This window comes from Mandrillus leucophaeus, unplaced genomic scaffold (assembly GCF_000951045.1).
Source record: "Mandrillus leucophaeus isolate KB7577 unplaced genomic scaffold, Mleu.le_1.0 Scaffold320, whole genome shotgun sequence".
Classification (NCBI taxonomy): Eukaryota; Metazoa; Chordata; class Mammalia; order Primates; family Cercopithecidae; genus Mandrillus; species Mandrillus leucophaeus.
Window position 1 is genome coordinate 1,783,319 of NW_012103366.1, and position 23,143 is coordinate 1,806,461.

General features: G+C 39.4%; 1 protein-coding gene across 3 annotated transcripts in view; it reads left to right on the plus strand.

The window, feature by feature from the left end:
- The window catches only part of LIMCH1 (LIM and calponin homology domains 1), a 359,644-nt gene that overhangs the window by 165,142 nt on the left and 171,359 nt on the right, over nucleotides 1-23,143 (plus strand). For all 3 annotated transcript variants that reach the window (XM_011987981.1, XM_011987979.1, XM_011987985.1), the window contains exon 3: nucleotides 15,333-15,402. The gene's annotated coding sequence lies outside the window, so the exon portion shown is untranslated. The remainder of the gene's footprint in view (nucleotides 1-15,332; nucleotides 15,403-23,143) is intronic.

Consider the following 23,143-nt stretch of genomic DNA (forward strand, 5'->3'; position numbering starts at 1 on the left):
TCTCTTTCTGAAAGATTGGTAAAGAGATGAGATGAGTATGACTCAATGGCTGATTAGTAGAGCAACCATACAACCTGTCATTCAAACTGAGACACTGTTCAGAGTGAAAGTAGGTATTAACCAGATGAGATGCTGGAACAAGTGGAATCTGGGACTGACCTCAGCTAACTGGGATATATGGTCACCCCAGTTATTGATGACTTTAGACTGGTCCCTACTTGTCACCATTGCTTTGTTCAGTATTCACAAACTGATCCCTTATTTAGTCCTCACAGCAACCCCAGTGAACCTAGATCTCCCAACCCGCTTCTGTAGATGATTAGATGGAGACCCGAGGTGGTAGGGCACAATGTGTCTTTGCACTCTTTGTCTAGAGCTCTCTCTCTAACCCAGATGCTTGCTCCAATCTCAGCAAACTTGAGTCCTTATTCCGTTACTGATTTTGGCCTTAGCAGACTGGGAAGAATTTGATAGGCTTTCTATGTAGGGTTCTCCCTTGTCCTTCTGCCAAATCACAATTGGCGACGCTGACTTGGCCTGTCTCCAGCTTTTTGGCACCAAGACTCATTAAGCCTTTAAGTTCAAGTGAGGACATTTCAACCCACTCCTTTTTTGAAAAAGATCTCTAGTGAAAAAGCTGCTTTTTGTTGGAAGATTGGCCTGGCTTAGGTGGGGGCTTGGGCAAGAATTGAGTATCCCCAACAGGCTTCTGTTAGAAAGATGAAAACAGATGGAGAACATGGAAGGTGAATATGCAGGACTCATGATGAGCAGAATGAGCCCCCAGTGTTGCCTCTTTTTTTGAATCCTCACCAAATAAATAGCCCTTGGTTCTTACTCAAAAGAGGGACTCAACACAGTAGGGGTACTGTCTCCATTCAAACTCTTCATTGGACATCAATTTACAAAGTCTACTCTGGGAGCTGTTGTGTGCACTTGAACATCTTGCCTTTGGAATATTCTCAAGCTCATCCATCTTTGTAAATATTCTGTTCGTTAAAAATTATATGATCCTTGTCACTTCCTTTCTCCTAATACACACTCTTACATGACACAGACCCAGTAGGGCATTTGCAGAGTTTGTTTTGAAGCTTCCTAGAAAATGTGTTTGAAACTTATTTTAGCAGAATTGTCACTTGGAACCACTTCCCTCAACATGCGGCAATTCCCTCATCCTGTTAATCTGCTCCTTAATACATCTTAAAATTCTCCTGACTTGAATCTCAGGCTAATCTTTCTCCTCCTGAATGAATTTTTGACAGATATTTTAGAATGATCAATTGATTTAAGAAAATATAACAACTGGTTTAAATGTGGGCTACTCGTGTGGTAGATGAGAAACTGGCCTAGCCCATTGCCTGCCTGTGGGGTTACATGCTGGATTAGGCTTTGCTTAGATTTAAGAGGATTTAGTAACTCTAATTGTACTTCCTTAATAATCCATTTTTTGATTGTCTCTAATGGGCTGTCAGGCTTGGTGGGCTGACTTCCCATGATGAAGTATGCAAAATCCCTGCCTCACCTGTTTTGAATGTTCCCTTTGGTTACTCAAAGGAGTGGACTTTTTCTTAAATAGCCTACTAAGGACCCAGTTTATAAATGATTTTTTTTTTTTTGATTTGGAGTTTCATTCTTGTTGCCTAGGCTGGAGTACAGTGGCACGATCTCGGCTTGCTGCAACCTCTGCTTCCTGGGTTCAAGCAATTCTGCTGCTTCAGCCTTCCAAGTAGCTGGGATTACAGGCATCTGCCATCATGCCTGGCTAATTTTTGGATTTTTAGTAGAGATGGGATTTCGCCGTGTTGGGCAGGCTGGTCTCGAACTCCTGCCCTCAGGTAATCTGCCCACCTTGACCTCCCAAAGTGCTGGGATTACAGGTGTGAGCTACCGTGCTCCACCAAGTGATTTCTTTAAAAAGTTAACTGTGAAGAAATAGACTTCCTTCTTGGTATCAAGAGGTAGAAAGAGTGAATAAAAAGAAAAAGTGAAGACTGTATGTCTGAGTGATTAGCTCTAGTGCTTGGCCTTCTTTAAGCCACCGCAGACTCTGCTGGGAGGCTAACATTCCCCAAACATGGCTTCATCATGACTGGTGACCTCTTCCCAGAAGACGGGACATGATTCAAGTTCATTTGCCTGGAACGCAGTGTTCCTCTGTCTGGGTGCAATGATTCTATTCAACTCGTCAGCCTTGTCCATTTGCACTGGCCACAGAGGTTGATCTATTGTTCCTACGATTCTCTTTGTGCTTCCCTACTTTGCATCTTTCTTGCATTTGCTTCTAGCCACCTGGGGTGCTGCATTCCCTGTCCATTTCCATCTCCTTAAATCCCAAACACACATAGTGGGCACCTTTCCCTCCACCACAACATCCCCAGTGCTGCAACCTGAATTCAGTCTCCTGAGCGCCCATGGCTGCGACAGCCATTGGCTGTGACAGCCATACATCCCGAAGTGGAGATGACAACCCTGATTTCAAGTGCTATCTCCCTCATTTCTCGTTTGAAGGAGAAATTTTGGCTGTGCCTAGAGCAAGTCATTTGTCTCACACATGGCACTACTCATGAAGTTGGATATTTTAACTTTCTATTAGATGATAAATTTCTTGAAGTAGTGACAGTGACTCACCCGTCTTTGTATGCCTAATGGTGGTTGCACATGGCAGGCATGTAGTAAGCTTTTGAAGGGAGGATGGGAAAAAGAAGAAATTAATACTTTTGAAATTATTGATATGTTTATAACTAACCAGTAAATGTATAGTAAAACACTACAGTTTTAACTTGGTATGGATCATAGACATAAATGTAAGAGCTAAAACTACAAAACTCTTAGAATAAAACATGGCAGTAAATCTTTGTGACCTTGGATTAGGCAATCATTTTTTACATATAACATCAAAAATACAAGTGACAAGAAAACATAGATCAATTGGACGATATCAAAATTAAAAACGTTTGTCCTGCAAATGATACCATCTCTCAACCCACAGAATGGGAAAAATATTTGCAAATCATGTATCTGATAAGAGGCTTATATCCAAAATATATAAAGAGCTCTTATAACTCAATAATAAAAAGATAACCCAATTTAAAAATGGATAAAATATCTGAATAGACATTTCTCCAAAGAAGCTACAAAAATGACTAGTAAGTACATAAAAAAGATGTTCAACATTGTTAGTCTTGAGAGAAATGCAAATCAAATCCATGGTGAAATACCACCTCACACCTACTAGGATGGCTATAATAAAAAAGGAAGACAGTAAGAAGTGTGGCATGATGTGGAGAAATGAGAACTTTCATGCATTACTTGCAGGGTTGTAAAATGATGTAGCCATTTTGGAAAACAGTTTGGCAGTTCCTCAAAAGGTTAGACATTAAGTTACCATATGACTCAGCTGTTTTACATATACCCAAGAGAAGTGAAAAAACACATCCACACAAAATGTTCGTAGCAGCATTATTCATAATAACCAAAAGGTGGAAACACCCAAATGTCCACAGAGTGATGAATGGATAGGTCAAATATGGTATATCCTTGCAATGCAATGTTATTTGACCATAAAAAGGAATGAAGCATTGATGCATGCGACAACATGGATGAACCTTGGATGAACCTTAAAAACATGATGTTAAGTGAAAGAAACCAGTCATAAAAGACTACACATTATATAATTTCATTTATATAAATGTCCAGAATAGGCAAATCTATGGAGACAGAAGGCAGATTAGTGGTTGCTTGGAGCTGGAAGTTGTGGGTGAGTAAGAGGGGAAGTGAAAAGTAATGGATTTGGGGCTTCTACTAGTGGAAGGGAAACTAAAATTAGTTTTTAGTGATGGTTGCATAATCCTGTGAATGTACAAAAATATTGAATTCTACACTTTCAATGGGTAAACTGTATGTGAATTGTATCTCAAGTTGTTGAAACATACACACACACACACACATACACAATGGAATTTAAATTTTTGACTTCAAGATGTTTAAAATGTCATCTAGAAGAATCATTCCAAGTATCATTTAGTTTATTTCTGATGTACTAGTGTCATATTGTAAAGTGCTGCTTGTATTTTAGAACATCATTGAAGAGACTGTTTCATAGATTGGTGATATTTATATTGTCTACTTCAAAGGAGACATAAAGAAAATTACAAAAATAAAACTAAAAAAGGCACGTTCATTAAGATCAGAAATAGTTATATCAGACAAAGAAAGGCGATGGAGTGGAAGAACAAGAAGATGTTATTACTTAAATACTACATGGCTTTTGCATCACTTAAAACTCTTCTTCTGCTGCAGATGAAAAGGTTTTGCTTGCTGTGTGATGATTTTCCAGCCAGAGCCTCTGGCCTCAAGAACATATTCCCCAGTCCTCTGAATAAAACTGTATTTTGTATTTCTGCCGCATGCCCAGTAAAGGAGAATAATGTGTGCTGCCCAAGGGGAGATGGCCATATTGTTTTCTCCTTGCCCCATTTGTATATCCCGTAGTACATCAAAAAAGAAGGACCAAGAGACTTTACTGCTTCCTTTGGAGCCAACCAGCTCCTAACTCTTCTTTAGAGAAGAGCAGGGGGACTCCACTCATTCCCATCCCCTCTTTCACAGACCAACAGGAACTTCATGCAGTAATAACTGGTGGGAAGGAACTAAAAGCCTATCAGATGATCCTTTCTCCAGTGTGGTTGCTTGGATCCAACTTTACTCTTGGTCCTGAGAGAATGATTCATATGTGATCATGATGGCTCCTGCCTGTAATCCCAGCACGTTGGGAGGCCAAGGTGGGTGGATCACCTGAAGTCAGGAGTTCAAGACCAGCCTGGCCAACATGGCAAAACCTCATTTCTACTAAAAAATATGAAAAGTAGCCGGGTGTGGTGGTGCACGCCTGTAATCCCAGCTACTTCGGAGGCTAAGGCAGGAGAATTGCTTGAACTCGGTAGATGGAGGTTCCAGTGAGCCGAGATCGTGCCACTGCACTCTAGCCTGGGTGACAGAGAGAGACTCCATCTTAAAAAAAAAAAAAAAAAAAAAGAATTACTAACGACAACAAAAGTTGTAAAATCGTTAGCAGATGTAAAGTCTGTGATAGTTCCAAAACTGATGTTTTGAGTCCTTCCCAATACTTTATAATGTTGCTCATTTCATTAACAATTCACTCAACAAAGAAAGATTGAGGCCCTTCGAAGGACTGCTCCTTATACTAGAGCTGGAGTTACAGAGAGGACTAACTCTTTTCCTGATGAAGAAGCCAGATAGTTTCTGTGATGTGTGATAAATAGGGAAGCCAAACAGTGTTGGGACCCAGAGGTGGAAGGTACAGTCTCTACTTAAGAAATGGTTTGGTGAGGAGGTAACATTTAAACTGGGTTTTGAAGGATGAGTAGGAGTTTGCTAGGCCACAAAGGAGTGAGAGGAGGCCTGTGGGAAAGGCAGTTCAGGGGAGGAAGCAGTAAGCATGTGAAAGTGCCTAGCTATATGAAGAGGCTTTGCATGCTCAGGGTCAAAGGCTAGGACAAGTGCGAGGTGGGGCAGACTAGAGGTGAGAGGTAGGTATCAGGTCAGTTTGTGAACAGTCTTGAATAGCATGGTAAGGACTTTCAACAGCATCCAGTGAGCAATAGGCAGCCAGCACAGTCTCTATACAGAAGAGCAATGGATTTGCTTTTTAGACAATTACCTCTGCTGGCAATGGAGACTTTTGATTGCTTTCTGCTGTGCCCCAAATACAAATAGGTGTATAAAACACCATGCCTCCCAAGGAGCAGCAGAAATGCTTACCGCACCTATCTTGCTATGCCTGTCCTTAGTTTACATCCTTACTATGCACATCTACATCTCAGAAGTTCTCTTCCAAGTTACTTGTTTAGAACTTGGAAGTTATTTCCCTATAGAAGCAGTGTTCTTCACAAAGTCTGATGTAACCCAAACCACATCTGAGATTGTGTCAGCCCCACTGTTGAACCCAGCCTTGTGAGTGTGTCTGGACTTAGCTGGTGTTGGGTAAACGTTTGATAACGAGATGTGGAATGAATAGGAAGTAGATTCAGAATTCTTATGGCCACATTGGGAGCAGACTGTCCTTTCTCTGCAGCTGTTGGCTTGTCCTCATCATCTTCAGGATGGCAAGTGAGGCTGGGGAGATGGGAGCCTTGAAAAGAGTTAAAGTTGGATTTTGGCAGAATGCAGGGCCGGAGCCAGCTGTGGCTGCAGTGATCATGCAGCCGGGTCTGTCTTTGGAGCTTCTTTCTGCCTTTCCTTTGTCGGCATCCTCCCTTCCTTCCTCCCCATCCACATCTTTTCTATTGCCTTCCGCCTGTCCAGAGACTACGCCCATAGAGGCCTGTGCTTCAGAAGGATTGGCATTGTCTGCTTCCCTCACTGCTGTTCTTTCATTGCTTCTAACCTAGCTTTAGCCACAGGCAGGATGCTCAGGAAGAGAAGTGAGCCAATGATCAACACAGCCAATTTTCACCAGCGGGAGGGCTGCATTGAAATCTGTTTGGAGAAGATGATAATAGTGCCTGCCATTTATGAAGTGCATATTGTATACCAGGCCTGTGCCAAGTGCATTAGATGCATTGGTTTACTTATTCCACATTCTCAAGCTATGACTAGTAGGTATTTTTGTCTCCATTTGAAAGAGGAAGAAACTGAGGCTTGTGGATGTCAAATGCGTAAGTAACTTGCCTAGTGAGTTACAGGGCTAGGATTTGAACCCAGGTCTTTCTGTTTCTGGAGCCTCCTGCTGTTCTTGGAATTTTATGGATCCCAATCCTGGAACACTTTGTTCTGAGAACTTGCTAAAGAAGAGTTGGGAGCTGGCTGTATATTCCACCCCAAGACTGGATACAGAAATCTTCAGAGCTGCCTCACAGCAATTTCACCTTCTGAGTTTTCTCTCCACCCTCTTGATAGCAAACCCAGCAGTAACTAGGTTTTAGCTGTGCAAAGGGAATACTAATTACAGTCATTTAAACATAATTACGACATAGCACAATGATGATTGCACATATCATTGCGTATGTCAGAGTAACTTTAGTCTCCATTTTATTTAGTTATACTAAGTTCTTTTCATGTGTTGGCAGCTTTCATGGTGCATTGATCATGTGTGTCATCCTAAGCTTGTAGCTTATAAAAGCAGGGAGAGTCTTGAGTGGGAAAGGCAGTTTGGGGGTGATTGGGCTTGATTACCAGGTGAAGGCATTTGAAAGGCATCCTGTGGCACTTGGGTGCCTGGAAGTCTTTGGAAGAGGGAAGGAGCCTGGCCAGAGCCAGGTTTTAGCAGTGGTCAGTTTGGGTGCAGTAGGCCTATGGATTAGGATGGCAGAGACTGGTGGCTAGAGATTATCTGTAGAAATGCAGAAAGTGAAGCATCATAGAAAAGCACTGTCTTCAGATTTAGAAACCCGAGTTTATAATCCCAGCTCTACTGCTTAGGACCTCTGACCTCAGACATGTGCCTTCACCTCCCGGGGACAGTTCCTTTACTCCTTATCTAGATTATTTGATTTTATTTTTATGCCTTTTCTAGTTCCCAAAGTCCATACTTCCGGACAGCAAGAATAGTTATGCAAAGGACGGACTCTGAAAGAGATGGGAAATGGATCAAAGCACTCTGAAGATATTCAAATAATTGCTGTCTGTTCCTTCCCATGCTTATAGTATGGATGATTTTATTAGTGTTAGTATTTTAGTATTAAGAGGGATGTGACAGGCAAGAAGAGGTTTTATTTTTCCCCCTAGAAAATGTGGAAAAATGGGTCCATTTGTTTACTGTATCCCAAATTTTAGCTCTTCTTCCTTCTGCTGCCATCCCGGCAAGATCCAGAGGAAAGTACGTGCCCAGGTGTTAAACTTCACATTCTGGAACAGGATTTTCTTGGGTACAGTTTACCTGGGTAAAGGCCTCCTGCAGAGGTATAACAGTCAAGATAGCGCTGGGTGCTGTAAGTAATAAACCCCGAAATCTCAGTGGTTTAACACTGTGGAAATGTATTTCCACTCTTGTATGGCCTAATGTTGGCAACAGGGAAGGATGGAGACAACTCTGCTTTAGGCAGTTATTTAGGGACACCAGCTAATAGAGACTCCATCTTCAACACACAACTTCCGAAGACTTCTAGATGTCAACATCTAACTAGTAAATGTGGAGGAGAGAGAATGGAGAATTGTTTGAGAGGGTTTTTAGGGCCAGGCCTGCATGTGATAGAATTACTTCTGCCTGTGCTCCATTGGCCAGCACTCTATTATATAGCCACAGCAAATTGCAAAGGACGCTGGGCAATAAAGTCCAGTGTGTGCTTGAGACAGCAGGAAGATAAGTATGGTGAGCAGTCTCTGTCACAGGTGCTGTGTTAGAATACTAACAGCACTGCTGAGCCCTAGAAACTCACGGGGTCAGGCCCAACTTCTTAGAATTCGAAATCTACAAAAACCTTCTAAAGCTCCTATGATCTCTTCTTACGTGTGCTCCAGGCAAGTGGCTTAAGTGTGACCTACATTTCACACATTCTGAACCGTGCATAGCACCCCACAAGCATTTGGTAGATATTGATGGCAGCTTGCGTTCCAACACTCTTGTTCATTTGAAACTCCTCTTTGTTTCATGTTTCACTTTTCCCTATATTTTAGTCAGATTTTCTTGATCTCAGAGGATTTGTTAGTTTTCCTGGTTTTGCCTGGACAACTCCAGAAAGAAATCTTTTAAAATGACATCTGTAACAGGTTTATGGTCAAGGTTAAATTGATCTCATGCTTATGCCATGTTATGTTAAATGAAAGTGCATATACTTTCATCCAGGGTACATAGTCAAACCCAGAAAGTGATCAAGGAAACCACATAGAAAAACACTATTGAGCCAAATTAAAAGGGACACAAAGTGGGTAATTTTGTGATCATAGTTGCCTATTGCAGCTGTACAAACCAAGCTAATGAGATGATGATGTAATCTCTTGTTGCAAAGAATAAAGTGATTTCCTATGAGATTAAGCATGAACTTTCCAACCTTGTGTTTAAGATTTAGGTAGCTCTTCTGTTCTTCCCCAAATTCTAGGATAATTATTAGAATTAAATTTCTGAGCTGAATAACTTACAGAGTAAGCTCAATCCTTTTTAAATTTGCAATGCTTTCAGAATTTTACATTTAATGTTCACATTAAAGTCTGATAACACATAAGCTGCCCATTGCTATAATTCCTAATGTCTAGATGGTCTCATAAGGTACCATTTTGTAGCACTATTCTTAGTGCTGTGCTCCTTGAAGAGCTACTATATGGGCTGTTGGAAGAGTCTGTCTGAAACAGAACCTCTCTCTTGCAGAGTAGGGCTTTGAGGTTGTTTGTTTTTTAAGTTGCAGGTAGAAAAAAAGTCTTCACTTTGTATTTCATAATCACTAAATGATGATTGAGAGACTACCACATGCTGGATATTAGGGGTGCAAAGAGTTATTAAATACAGTCTGTGGTTGAATCGGAACATTAGCATCATTCCTGGGTGTCTCAACAATCGTTTCTTTTTTGTTGTTGTTAATTTACTTTACGTTCTGGGATACATGTGCAGAACGTGCAGGTTCGTTACATAGGTATACATGTGCCATGGTGGTTTGCTGCACCTATTAACCTGTCATCTAGGTTTTAAGCCCCAAATGCATTAGGTATTTGTCCTAATGCTCTCCCTCTTCTTGCCCCCCACCCCCTGACAGGCCCTGGTGTGTGGTGTTCCCCTTCCTGTGTCCATGTGTTCTCATTGTTCAACTCCTACTTGTAAGTGAGAACATGTGGTGTTTGGTTTTCTCTTCCTATGTTAGTTTGGTGAGGATGATGGTTTCCAGCTTCATCCATGTCCCTGCAAAGGACATGAACACATTCTTTTTTACGGCTGCATAGTATTCCATGGTGTATATGTGCCACATTTTCTTTATCCAGTCTATCATTGATGGGCATTTGGGTTGGTTCCAAGTCTTTGCTATTGTAAATAGTGCTGCAATAAACCTACATGTGCAGCATTCCATTTGAACAATTGTTTCTTAATCTTTTAAGAACTGTGTTCTATAGAATGTGTGCAAAGCATATCTTTAATTCACCTTCTCAAAAATTAAGATGGCCATGCATTAGGATGTATGACAGTGAGGCACGTATGTGCACCGTTCTATTCTTCCCGTGGGTTTTTAATCCACTAGTGAGCATGCCCCACGAGGGGGAGACGGGGGAGACCTAGGGTCTTCCCTGCCTTTCTTCATATTCCCAGAACCCAGCTTCAGACCACACATCATGCATACCCAATAAATGCTTACTGAGTACATGGAAGAACATATGGCGTAGGCTTACTTGAAATGGGTTGCAGTGTTTTTCAGATTTAGAATATAAAAGTTTAGTAGACACCATTTCATTTTTGTCATAAAATGAACATTTATTTTTGATTACTCTCAGTGCCATTAGCTTGTTTCATAATTAAGGATTATCCAAGATCATAGCTTTTCTTCCTGTTTCTAGTTGTTTCTCAGCTGGTGTATGCTAGACAAGTTATAGACATTTGTTGACTTGATTCATTTATGTGAGATGTTTATCTAAAGGTGGCCAGAGAAAGAGAACAAGCAAAACTTATTTTTATTTTGGGTTTTAGCAACTGGCTAATAGGAACATTGAAACTAACATAGCTTGCAGTTACCTAGCAAAAAGGGAAATGCTCAGTATAGGAAGTGAATGAATTTGTAAGTTTCCATTTATCAAATGCTAGCAACAGACATCACCCCACTGGATTCTCACTCTAATCCTGAATGGGAGGCAAAGCTTATTTTAAATCCCCATTTTATGAAATGGAAAACTGAGAAGACCCTGATTAAGAAACCTTTCAGTAACTCATAGCTAATATGTGTAGGATTCAACTTTAAAACCTAGGCTACTGACTCCAAATTCACTGTCTCTTCTTCTTCATCAAGCTGAATGTTATAAGTTATTGGTGATGTTTTATCTATGCTCTCTGATACCTATGATTTTTAATAAGCAGAAATTTTCTATATGCATATAGTTGTAACTTTTTTACCTATTTGCAAACAGTGATGTTTTGAAAATATAAATCAGATTATCTCAGTCTCTGTTTTACAAGTCTTCTTATGCTTCGCATTGAACTTAAGATAAAAAATCTAGATGCCTTACCTGGGCCTGGATTTTGCTTACACCGTGGCCCTCTAGTCCCAGACCTCTTCCTTCTATTCACTCTGCTCAGCTACATTGGCCTTCTGGTTGTCTCTTGAATATACCAAGCCCACTCCTACCTCAAAGCCTTTCTACTGACTGTTCAATCTGCCTGGAACTCTTGTCCTCCAGTCTCTCGTTGGCTAATTCCTTTGTATCATTCAACTTTTTTCTTAAATATGACCTCCCCAGCAGCCTTCAGACCATACAATTAGAATACTACTGTGTGGCCTATTACTGCACTTGTGTGCTATCTGAAATTTTCTTCTCATTTATTTACCTGTTTTCTGTTCCCCCCACTGCCCCATCCACTCACTGTAACAAGATTACAAATTCCAAAGAATAAGAACTTTGCTTGTCTTGTTCACTGTTGCCCTTCCTGTGCCTAGAATAGTGGACAACACATAGCAGGCACTTGATCAAGGATATTGGATAAACAGTAAATATCTGAAAATAGTTTCTTCTCATTGGCTCTTACATTTTTGACATTTAAAAATTTTCTTTATTTTTGTTGTAGTTTTGGGTGTATTTAGCACGTGGTACAAATGCCTGATAGTTTTGTTGTGTAGGATTATGCTAATTTTCCAGAAAATTCATCTTTTGATGAATACAAAGATGATCTCCTACCAGACAGAGAGAACAGACTACCTGTTAAGACCTTTAGCCATATGTTTTGGGAACCACAGGCAGGAAATTTGCATAGGGTACTGCTGAGTGGAGATATTCTTCCAAGTGGATGACAGCGTCCTTTCCTCTGGAATTCCTGGTGATGAGGTTGCAGGTCATCCGTAGAGGGAACTTGGATCCTATGTGTCTTACACTTCACCAACAGACACTGTCTTCCATTTTCCTTTCATTCCCACCTGGTGTTGATATTATCCCATTGTATTTAGGTAGTATTTGTTTGGGTTTTTTATTTTGTGTTTTGTTTTGAATTACGCTTTGATGACACATACTGAGGTTAGACTTTCTAAAGCACCAAACTGTGATATAAAATGGCCTAAGAGGTGAAAACTGTCCCAGTTGTGCTTCAGATTAGCTGTGCATGTCTTTGGGGTTCATTTTTTCTTCTACTAAAATGGTGGGACACATACATGACCTGTCTCTACACGGCAGGACTTTTGGGAAATAATGCACCCCAGAAGTTATATAAATATAACATACCATGATCAGCATAATCACTTTAAAGCATGTCATCAATAAGTATTTACTGAAAATATTTATATTTTAGCTTATATAGGATGGCATAGTGGTTTTTAATAAAATTGCAAGTGAATATCCTTGACTCTTACTCAAAAAATCTCTTACACAAAATATGTCCTTGGTTTAACACAAAATACAAGATAAGCAGGTGTTGAACATTTCAACAATGTGAATTCAATGTTATCTTTTATTGTTGTGTATTATAAACAGAGCACAGGATTGGAGCAATGTTTACCGGAAAAAAAATACAGCTGTCTCAGTCTTGAAAGTGAACATTATGGCTTTTTATTTTTTAATTTACAGTAAAACAATGTGAGAGAGATCATAGTTTCTGCTTCTTTTAAGTAAGGCCTATTGTTATAGGTCAGTTAATTGATTGATTGATTTTTTTCCAATCTTCCCTTTATGTGATAGGGAAGGTTCTGCTATGTAAGTGTAATTTTTACAAAGGGTGAATACCACGAAATATTAAAAACAGCTTAAAAATCTAAATATATGTAAAAGAGGAGTTTTGGGGCCATCATTGCTAAAAATATTAATATAGTTCTTAGATATAAAGGACAAAAAGCATACCTCTTTAAAAGATAATTTTTAAATAATGAATTTTGGGGTAGGACATTTTGTTATTTTTTCTACTTTGCCTAATTAACAACAAGGCTCAGATCTTAGTCTGTCTGGTAGCAATGGTATTTCATCTTATTAGGAAAATCTAAAACTATTAGACAGAGTGGTTAATCTGCCAGCTCTGTAGTCATTAGTGGTCCACAGCTATTGAAAAGGGCTTAGCTCCATATGTATGGATAAGGAGTCTCCAAGGTAAATTGTTCAACCTCCAAAATACATTGTTAAGTGAAAAGCAAGGTGTAGGACAGTGTGTACTATATGCTACACATATATATTTTTAAATTCTATATATTTTTAAAATGAATTCTCCTCTGGAAAGTCTTTCAGGTTGCCTTCAGAGAGTAGGCTGGAGTCCTGTGGTACAAAGGTGACAGTAAGATATTTTACTGTATATCCTTTTGAAGTTTTTGAATTGTCAACAGCTGTATACAAATATTATCATAAAATTCAGTTTAAAATGACACTGTTAAAAACTAGTAAGGAAAGTAATGTATCTGAGAAAAGCAAAAGTAGTGAGTAAAAAAATTTTGTACATTTAAAAATGTGACTTTGGAGATATCTATATGTGTATTTTAAACCAGGAGATTTGGGATATTTACACCACCTGATAGAAAGCACTGATCTAAGAAATTTGGGTTCTGGGCCCGAGTGTGCTACTAATCAGCTCTGGGGAAGTCACTCAGACTTCAATTCAGACTTCACCAGGCTTCAGTTTTCTGAACTATAAAATGAGAAGAGTGAACAAATTGCCTTCCAACTGGTGACACCAACAATTCAAAAATAAGTTATAAAGAAGCATTTTTAAAAGGTTAAATTTATGGTTAAAAAATAAGTGCATTCATGAAAAGAGCAGCCAGCTTGGCTCTCCATGGGCAAAACAGCACTTGTGCACTGTGAGTACTGCGCCTCTTGGTGGCAGCATGTTGGAATTGCCATGAAAATTACTGAGAGCAGCCAATTAATCTTGCATGCAAAAATGGAATATCCTGTCACAATCACTATATGGACATTTCTCAACATATAAATATATAGTGGTATCAAAGTCAATTCAAGATGATTAAATCATTTGAAAAATTTTTGTTACTGATCTGTAGAAATCTGGCAAGCATAGGTTCTTTATAATTTGTTATAACCTTGGATTGCATGAATTTTAACAGAGGTCAGCAAACTTTTTCATAAAGCACCAAATAGTGAAGATTGTATGCTTTGTGGCCCCTCAGGTCTCCATTGTAACCTGCAGTTGTAGCACAAAAGTAGCCATAGACAATATGTAAATGAATGAGGATGGTTATATTCCTGTTCCAGTAAGACTTTATTTATAAGTACAGGTGTTGGACCAGATTTGGCCCAGGGATTGTAGTTTGTTGACCTCTCAATTATAATACACTCCTACCCTAAGTTTCTCTTTGCACAGTATTCTAAGTTACCTAATTGCCTGATTCCCGAATGTGGAAATAATATTCTACATTCTCCAGCCCCTTACCTTCAATCACTTATTTATGAATAACCTACTTTGCAAATGCTACACTTTACCCAATTACCCCGATGCTAACCACATTTTAGTTTTATAAGTTGCTCTCCTTGTTTCTGTTCACTCTGGATTTTTATGTCCTGAAAACAAGCAATGATAGTTGTTTCTCTTGCATTCCCTTGCTTGTGTAACCATTGTTATATAATTTCAATCTTTAGCTGAAAATCTTTTGCTCAAATATCTTTTGTACCTAGGGACTCTTGGTCAGCCTTGTTTAAAATCTTCAGAATATGATTGGCTAACCTCTTATTAAACATATTCTTCCCTTTTTAAAGTGAAGCTCAACCACTTTGAAAAAGCCACTCTTCTCAAAGAGCAAGTAGGGTCTGACTTAGAATTTGTCTTGGCAAATCATTTGTAAAGATAGATACTGGTCTTTGAATTTAGTGCATCCCTGGAGAGACCCCTGTCTTAGCCAGGAAAATTGGCAACAAGCTTTACCTGAGTTGTAATACCTGGCTCCAGTTCCAGATAATTCCCTTACAACCTCAATCCAGCTCTCCCCCTTGTCCTTTTCCTTGAAGCCCTCTTCAGTCTCTACCCTTTCTCCTCTCTCAACATTTCTAAATTCTAAAACTTCACCTGCCATGGACCAACTTGATATTGGCAAAGCTCTTCACTTATATGCATGAAAGCTGATAGATTATTGAGATTTACTACATGCTTTGAATTCACTGCTTTTCCTATCCAGCAATTTAGCTGTAGCCCTGGATAAAGGTGATTTGTGTGATCCATCTTGCTTTATGTCTCACTTGACATTCTGCCTTTTTCATGACAGGTTGCTGAATGCTATAAAGCCAGGACTTGTTAAAAAGATCAATAGATTGCCTACCCCCATTGCAGGACTGGTGAGTATGTGGAATTGAGATTTATTTTCCAATATTCCTTTGCTCTAACCTAGGGGTCATGACAGTACCATTTATTACAGTTCTCTCCCACAATATATATTCCACTTGAATGAGAACGCATTGAATCCATTAAACGAAGAGGTCACTTAAAATGAAAGATTGCAGTCATGCCTAAATGGCATGTTAATCTTTGTTGGTGTTTTTTCCATGAGTGATAAGGACCTTCATTCTCAAAGAGCTAAATTTGTTTTGGGGTGAGAGGCTGATAATTAGGTTGACCCTTGGGGGAGGAATGTGATTTTAATTACATTTTCTCATTTCAGTTCATCACTGCGTTCCACTAGAATGGAGGGTAGGGGAGGTAGAGAGAAAGAGAATTTTAAGAGAAAACAATAGTGTCATAATAAATTGCTGTTTTCAATATTATAATCTACTTGGGTTTAAATACCGCAATTGTAGATCAACTATTCTGAAGACATACTGGGACACTAAGGTGGTCTGACATCATCTGGAAAACTGTTTAAACAGAATCCTTGCCCTTCTGAACTTATCCACATAAAATCTAAAACTTACATGTTCATATGTGGTTAGAAGCAGAATATTTTTTTCATGCATTGATATGTCTTGTAATTCTTGGCAACTAATTTTAATTGCTTCATCGATGTTGCCTTTGTGTAGAAAAAGGAAAGAAGTAAAAGATCAGGAAGACAATCAAATTTCAGTTTCGGAAGGAATTGGCATATATGTGCGTGCGTGTGCACACGCACGCACACACAGAGAGAGCTGAGGAAGTATATAGCTTGGTAATGACTCACTGATTGTTTCCATTGTGATCGCCTTCTGCGCATGTGGTTTTGCAGAAAGCAATGAGAAGAATGTCAAGAATTTAAGCAGGATCCTACATAGACCTTACTGATTGTTGTTAAAAAGCTTCTTAGCCATATCACGATGACTAATTGAAATTAGATGTGACAAAAAACCAATTGTGTTTGAGAACTGTGAGGGGTCCTTGGAGGAAGGTACATGGTTTCAGCAGATTGAATGAAATAGATGTTTTCTTGAAGAACTGCCATTTCTGCGGATGCATTTTATTCCCCATATTGGTTGGTAGTGAACTGGTGATTAGTCGTTAAAAATCCTTCTAATTCTGTTCTTCAGAATCATGTAACCAAGTAAGTTAATATGGAGATAGATACATATATTTGGAAGGAATATATTTGAATAGTTCCATATAATAAGTAATATATGAGTATTATATATTAATGTATACAAATATATCAATTATTTTTAAACATTTAGTAAATTCACCTCTTCTAAATGTTAAAGCCAAGGTCTTAATGATCCTGATGAATATCTGTCCCTAAGCCTATGGCAACTTTTTGGACCTTGGAGCTCTGGGGTTTAATGTTATAGAAGCAAAATTTGCAACATAAAACTAAGGAAGGCCCCAGGAAGATCCAGATGAGGAGAAACAAGTCGCTCCCAGTTCAGTAGCTAAAGAGAAAAGGGTTTCGAAACCTCAATTTAAAATGGAAATCATAAATAATTTTAGTAAAATTAACTCTTAGGGGCACATGCGTTTGTCTTTATATTATTTCCTATCACGGATCAAATGTTGTTTCTCACGTATTGCCTCTGTCTTGGAGCATTCGGGCAACTTGATACAAGAAGGCAAGGTGACCTCATCTTTCCTTCTATTTATGTTCTTGACTAGTATTCCTCTACTTTCTTTTTTCATTTGGATTTCCTTTTCACTTTGTCCTTGCTATTGCCTTTTTTTTTTTGCCCTTTTTCAGTGAACACCTCCCCTACTTACCTTCACCCTGTATCAGTTATATTTTATTTACTAATTTATTATCTTTAGTCCAAAAAAATACTTTCTTAAGTCACCTACTACCCATTCACTAGTGACTCCTGAATCTACAAATCTGGTCAAACTCTTTTTCTTTGCTTCATTTGCCTTCAGATCAACATTTCCACAAAAAGCAGAGCACTAGTTGTGGCCCTGGTGGGAAACAGATTGCCACCCCACAACCCCCTGTTATGTTCATGTACTTCCAGGGTTCTCATGTCGTGCCTGTGCCTCCCTTTCTACACTCATGTTCTTGTCTGTGTCCATGACTTCAGCTCTCCATGATATGGACCCAAAGCAGCATTTCTCATCAAGTACTCTCTCCTGAACTCCAGACCTGGTGTTCTGTCTATTGGACAGTTCCATCTGGATTTCCTACAAGCACCTCAAACTTAACATATTCAAATGAGACTTGAATGACCAGTCCCGTGCACCTATTTCCCAATGTCAGTGAAGGCATCATAGACATGCAGTTGCACCAGTTCAGCTATCAAAGAATTTTCCCGTCTGTCTACTTGTCTGTATTTCCTTGGCCACTGCCCCAGAGCAGGCCATCCTCATCTCTTGCCTGGACTATAATAGTTGACTCACGGTTCCGCAAACACTCTTCACTCCCATGAATGATGCCTTTTCTTGTGATATGTGTTATTCATTGAATGTTTTCCCCCTGCTCTTTTTGACAAAATTATATTTGTCTATCAAGATCTCACACAGACTAACACATCTTTTAAGTTAAAAAATAAAAAATTAAATAAAACTAAAGATCTAACACAAAACAGCCTCCTTTGTGAAACCTTTAATATTTATAGTCCATTATGGTCTTTTATTATAGAATACAGAGAGCATCCCCTGGTATAGGAGAAAATGAGTTAATACTTGAGAGACAGAAAAGTCAGCTCTGTTTTGAAATATATTTTGGAAAGTAAGATTTTAAATAACTATGGTTAACAGTTTCAAATTAAAGGCCTGTAAATGGTTTCGTATTCATGTTAAGACACTATGTCTTTAAGTAGTTGGCCATGATCTAACTTACCGATATCTATAATGGGTCCAAATGATGTTAGATGTCCTGGCGATGCACTAAGAAATCACAACAGTTCTCAGGAAAAAATCTGACAAATCTACATTCAGGGACATACTGCAAAACAGCTGGCCTGTCCTCTTCACCACTGTCAGCGTCATTAAAAATACTGCCCCATCCCCAAAAGGCTGGACAACTGTTGTAGATTAAAGATGACTAAAGAAATATGACAGCCTCATGCAGTGCATGATCCTTAATTGGGAAAAAGCAACTATAATAGACATTACTGAGACAACTGGGGAAATTTAAGTATAAATTGAGTATTAGATAATAGTATTCTCTCAGTGTTATATTTCCTGTATGTGATAGTTGTCTTTGTGTATAGAGGAGAATACTCTTGATCTTAGACAGCAAATATATATGCTGTATTCTGAGATGAAATGTCGTGATGTATACAACCAATCCTGAATATGTTTAGCAAAAAATTCTGGGTACATAATATATAATTTCATATACACAGAGATAAGAAGGAAGGAAGGAAAGGAAGGAAGGGAGGGAGAAAGGAAGGGAAGAAGGGTGGAAATGTGGCAAAACACTGTCTCTAGATAAAGGGCGTACGGGGTCATGGTACTATTCTTGCAACCTTTTGGTAGGTTTGAAGTTTTTCAATATAAAAAGTTGAGGATTAAAATACATTAATTCTGTTATTTTCAGGTGAGACATAGGGAACCTCAAGTAATAGATTTGAAGATGGCAGAGATCATCTTGTTAGTAGAGATGCAGCCTTTGTGTGAGGGCATTTTTCAAACAATATTTTCTTCTTCCTAATATTCATGACAGTCAGGAAAGGGCAGGTAGAAAAATCCCTGAAATGCTTCTGAATACATCAGGTTGGATTTTTAACTTTGTCAGGGGTTGACAGGCCACTGACCATCTATTGATCAAGAAGTCTGTAGTAGCAGGGGCCATAGAGCTCTGAGAAATGTGGCCAGAGGGTTTCTATGCCTGGAACCCATGCCCGTGTGTCTTAATGGGCTGGCGTTGAGAAGCCAGTCCATTAAGGTGGCCCAGCTGCTTGACTTGAAGATAAATAGAAAAGTGTGTTTTCACATAGCAATCTCAAATTATAAACATATGTAGATTTACAAAGGCATGAATAGGTGTATTTTAGCCCCTGAGTTAAGCTGTGGTTACAAAGAATTCAGGGGTGAAGGTGTTAAAACAAAGTAGTTGAAAATCATTTCCTGGCAAGAATGCAAAGACCCTGGATCTGGGTCTGCATTTCTTCTGTAACGATTGCTGACATATGAAGCCGTGTGGTGACTGCCTGCAGATGCTTGCATTCTCTTTTAGGTGTTAGTGATACTGTTTGCTGCTGCCAGAGAGAAAGTCCTCAAATTTAGGTCTTGGCTTACCAAAGTTTTTAAAAAATGCTGCACTTCAGTCTGCTAGCTTGTCAGTTTTGTACAATCGAGCCACATCTTGAAACTCAATTTAGTGGTCATTAGAGATCATGCTAAATGTTGTTTCATCCCAGGAGCTTTGGGTTTTATGCAAAAGCCGTGAATGTATGAAATCTTTGCTTATGATTGGAGTTTGGGGATTAAGCTTTTTCTTGCACAGATTTGAATTGTGACAGCCATTGTGTGTGCACATATGCACATGTGAAGTATAATTGGAAATAGATGATATTTGTAGATTCTGCCCCTGAGTGCTGAACCTTCTTAGAGTTGTCATAAAATACTGTTTGATTTTTCCATGGGTCTATGAGGATAAAAGTGATCTGAGGAAAAGACAATTTTACTTCTTAGATGTATCTTAGAAGGACATCTTAGATGTGTTTGTTTTACAGATGAGGACATGTGGGTCCATAAAGGGAAGTTATTTGCCCCACGTTAGACAAACAGTAAAAGATGAGATGGATCCCGAGCCCTGGCCACCCCTCTCCTTGCTTATTACATATCCAGTGTTCCCAGCTGAAGATGGGACACATTTTAAAGACAGATTATTTCACCTTTTTTGAAAAAGAGAGGAAGGCAAAAACTCACTTTTTAAGTTCATCTTTTTTTTTCTTTCTGTTGGCCAATACCTACAAATTATCTTTCTGAGCTCACGTATCACTTCTTAGCCTGATGAACGATGGAAATTTGACACTAGCTGAAGGTCAGAAGGATAAGCAGGAATGTGAGTGGTCAGATGATCCTACCATTCAGTACCCTAACCCACTCAGAAACGCATTTTGGGGCAAAGGATATACTTTTCTCTAATCAAAGATAAGATTTCAAATATGGTTAGAGCTTCCTGCCATGGATAAAAATGTAAGTTTCCATACGTTCTTTAGACTTTAGAAAGCTTTCCAAAGTTATCTGCTTTATTTTATGAAACTGACATCAGAACAGTTGCCATTTCGTTGAGTGAGATCAGAGTAGGGGAAGTGATGAAAGAGCTGAGAGATTTCCACATTATGAGAAGAATAAAAATATTGTTTTGGACAAAACTAGACATACAAGACTGTTAACCTGAGTAGCACGAGTGAAAAGCCTTTATGCAGACTTCATCTTTTTAGGAAGATAACAATGCAATAAATTGGGGTCCTTGGTGCTTTGAATGTCTAACTGTCAAGAAAGGTTTTCCTGCAAATCCTACCTAAGAATTAGCTCTGGTGTGCCTCAGCTCATCCTGATCAATGTCTTCTCTTTTCGTTTATATTCTTACAACTTCCTCTAGAAGTTCTAGAACTTTTACCTTCCCTCCAGTAAGATATATAGATTACCTTAGAAAAAACTGCTTAAAGTTCTGTTCTCTGGGCTCTGTCTCTCCTCCAGTTAAAACTGTTGTTTTTCAGCCAGGCATGGTGGCTCATGCCTGTAATCCCTTTGGCACTTTGGGAGGCCAAGGCATGCAGATCACCTGAGGTCAGGAGTTTGAGATTAGCCTGGCCAACATGGTGAAACCCCGTCTCTACTAAAAATACAAAAATTAGCCAGACATGGTGGTGTGCGCCTGTAATCCCAGCTACTCAGGAGGCTGAGGCAGGAGAATTGTTTGAACCCAGGAAGTGAGCCGACATTGTGCCATTGCACTCTAGCCGGGGTTACAAGAGTGCAACTCTGTCTCAAAAAAAAAAAAAAAAAGTCTTTTTGTCTGGCCAGGAGGAAGGCAAGGCAGGCAAGAGGGAGGTTAGAGGTGAAAGTTACCACAGTGATAACCATCACGTATCACATTCCTACTCCACCCCAGGTGTAGTGCTAGATCATCCTTCCTAATCTTTACAACACACCTGGGATGTCATTATTGCTGTACCTTTACTCTAAAGTTCAAAGAAATGTCACCAGCTTTCCAACTAATAAGAGGCAGACTTAGTACTTGAACCTGGGTTTGCCTAGCTCTGTGTCTGTGCCTTTTCCATTGTGTTACACTCTCTCCATTAGACCTTAGGCTGTAGAATTGAATCTCAACACTTTCAGAAAATTTGTTTGGAGACAGCGACGTCTAAGGAGACCTAAGTTGTTAGAAAACAGACTCTCATTTAAAATGTACTAACTCAACCAAATTCAGGAAGTGGCCTTTATGAAAAAGGCACTGCTCCATGTAATATTTCTACCATGGCCACTATCAAATCAGGCTTCACGTGGCCACACCTAACAAGCAATCATAGGAAAGCTTTAGAATTCTTTAATGGAATCTTTAAAAAATATGTCAGAGTGATTTCATTCATAATATGCAACAGAATTTCCTAAAGTGCTCTCCTGTCTCTCTTTCTCTTCTACATTCATTCTCTGTCTCTTTCACACACACACACACACACACCCCCCTTATACTTGCCAACCCTCCAAAACCTCTCTGTACCCCAGTGACCTCAAATCTTTGAGTCTCACACTGTGCTAGTTCTTGCCTTCCTTGCTTCTTACCCTTTTGTCTGCTATGACTAACGGTTAGCCCTTTCCAGTGCAAATCAATCCAGCTAGACTCGGCTCCTTTTGCCCCCGATTCTGATTCTGGACAACAAAGACTCAGAGACAGGAAGACAGAATTCTCATTCATGGGTAGGGGGGAAGGAAGGGCTTCGAATAAAAACTCTCATGTGTTTTTCCTGCTACCCTGTGTTCTCTGTAGTAGTAGCATGGTACGACCTGGACTCTCTAGGGGTCGTCCTCCCCTTCCTTAGGGGAACAAGTAAAAACTGGTAGCCGAGTGATGTTCTGTGTGAAGGAGGCATATTTCACTGAGGGAAATGAATAGACATTGTGAAGTTTCTCAGCCAAAATGGAATTTAATGACACACTTTCCTTTATCCTCATCCCTGGCACAGTATGAGAAACCTCGGTTGTGTTCCCACACCACACACAGAGGGAATGCTCAATTTGCTGCTCTCAAGTTTGATGCCAACGCCAAGCCAACGTAGGAGTGGTGGTTAGCATTTTAGTAGGTTTAGCCATGAAAGACTACACACTGCAGGGAAAATCAGCAAAACACATGAGGTCTTTGGTGCATTCCACCTGCGTTCAGTTGAAAGGTGGAATATGAACTTGTGGAATCTAAGTTTATTTACCGCCTCCCAGGTTGATAGAGCTTGTATGCTGCTGGTTGAAACAGCCTTCACAGTTAGCTTGTAAAAAAAGTACAGGTCATCTTGTGTCCCTCGTCTCATAATTTTATATGGCTCCCTACTGAATGTGGAATAAAATCCCAACACCTCAGAAACGTATTTAAGGCTCTTCCTGAGTGACGGTAACATTTGAGTAACATTCGAAAGTAACATTTATCTCTCACTTTGTACATCACGCTTGGAAACCAGGGCAACAGATGATTCATGACCTAAACCAAAAGGCTTGACCACATGGTGAATACAGTGATAAAAGTGTGTC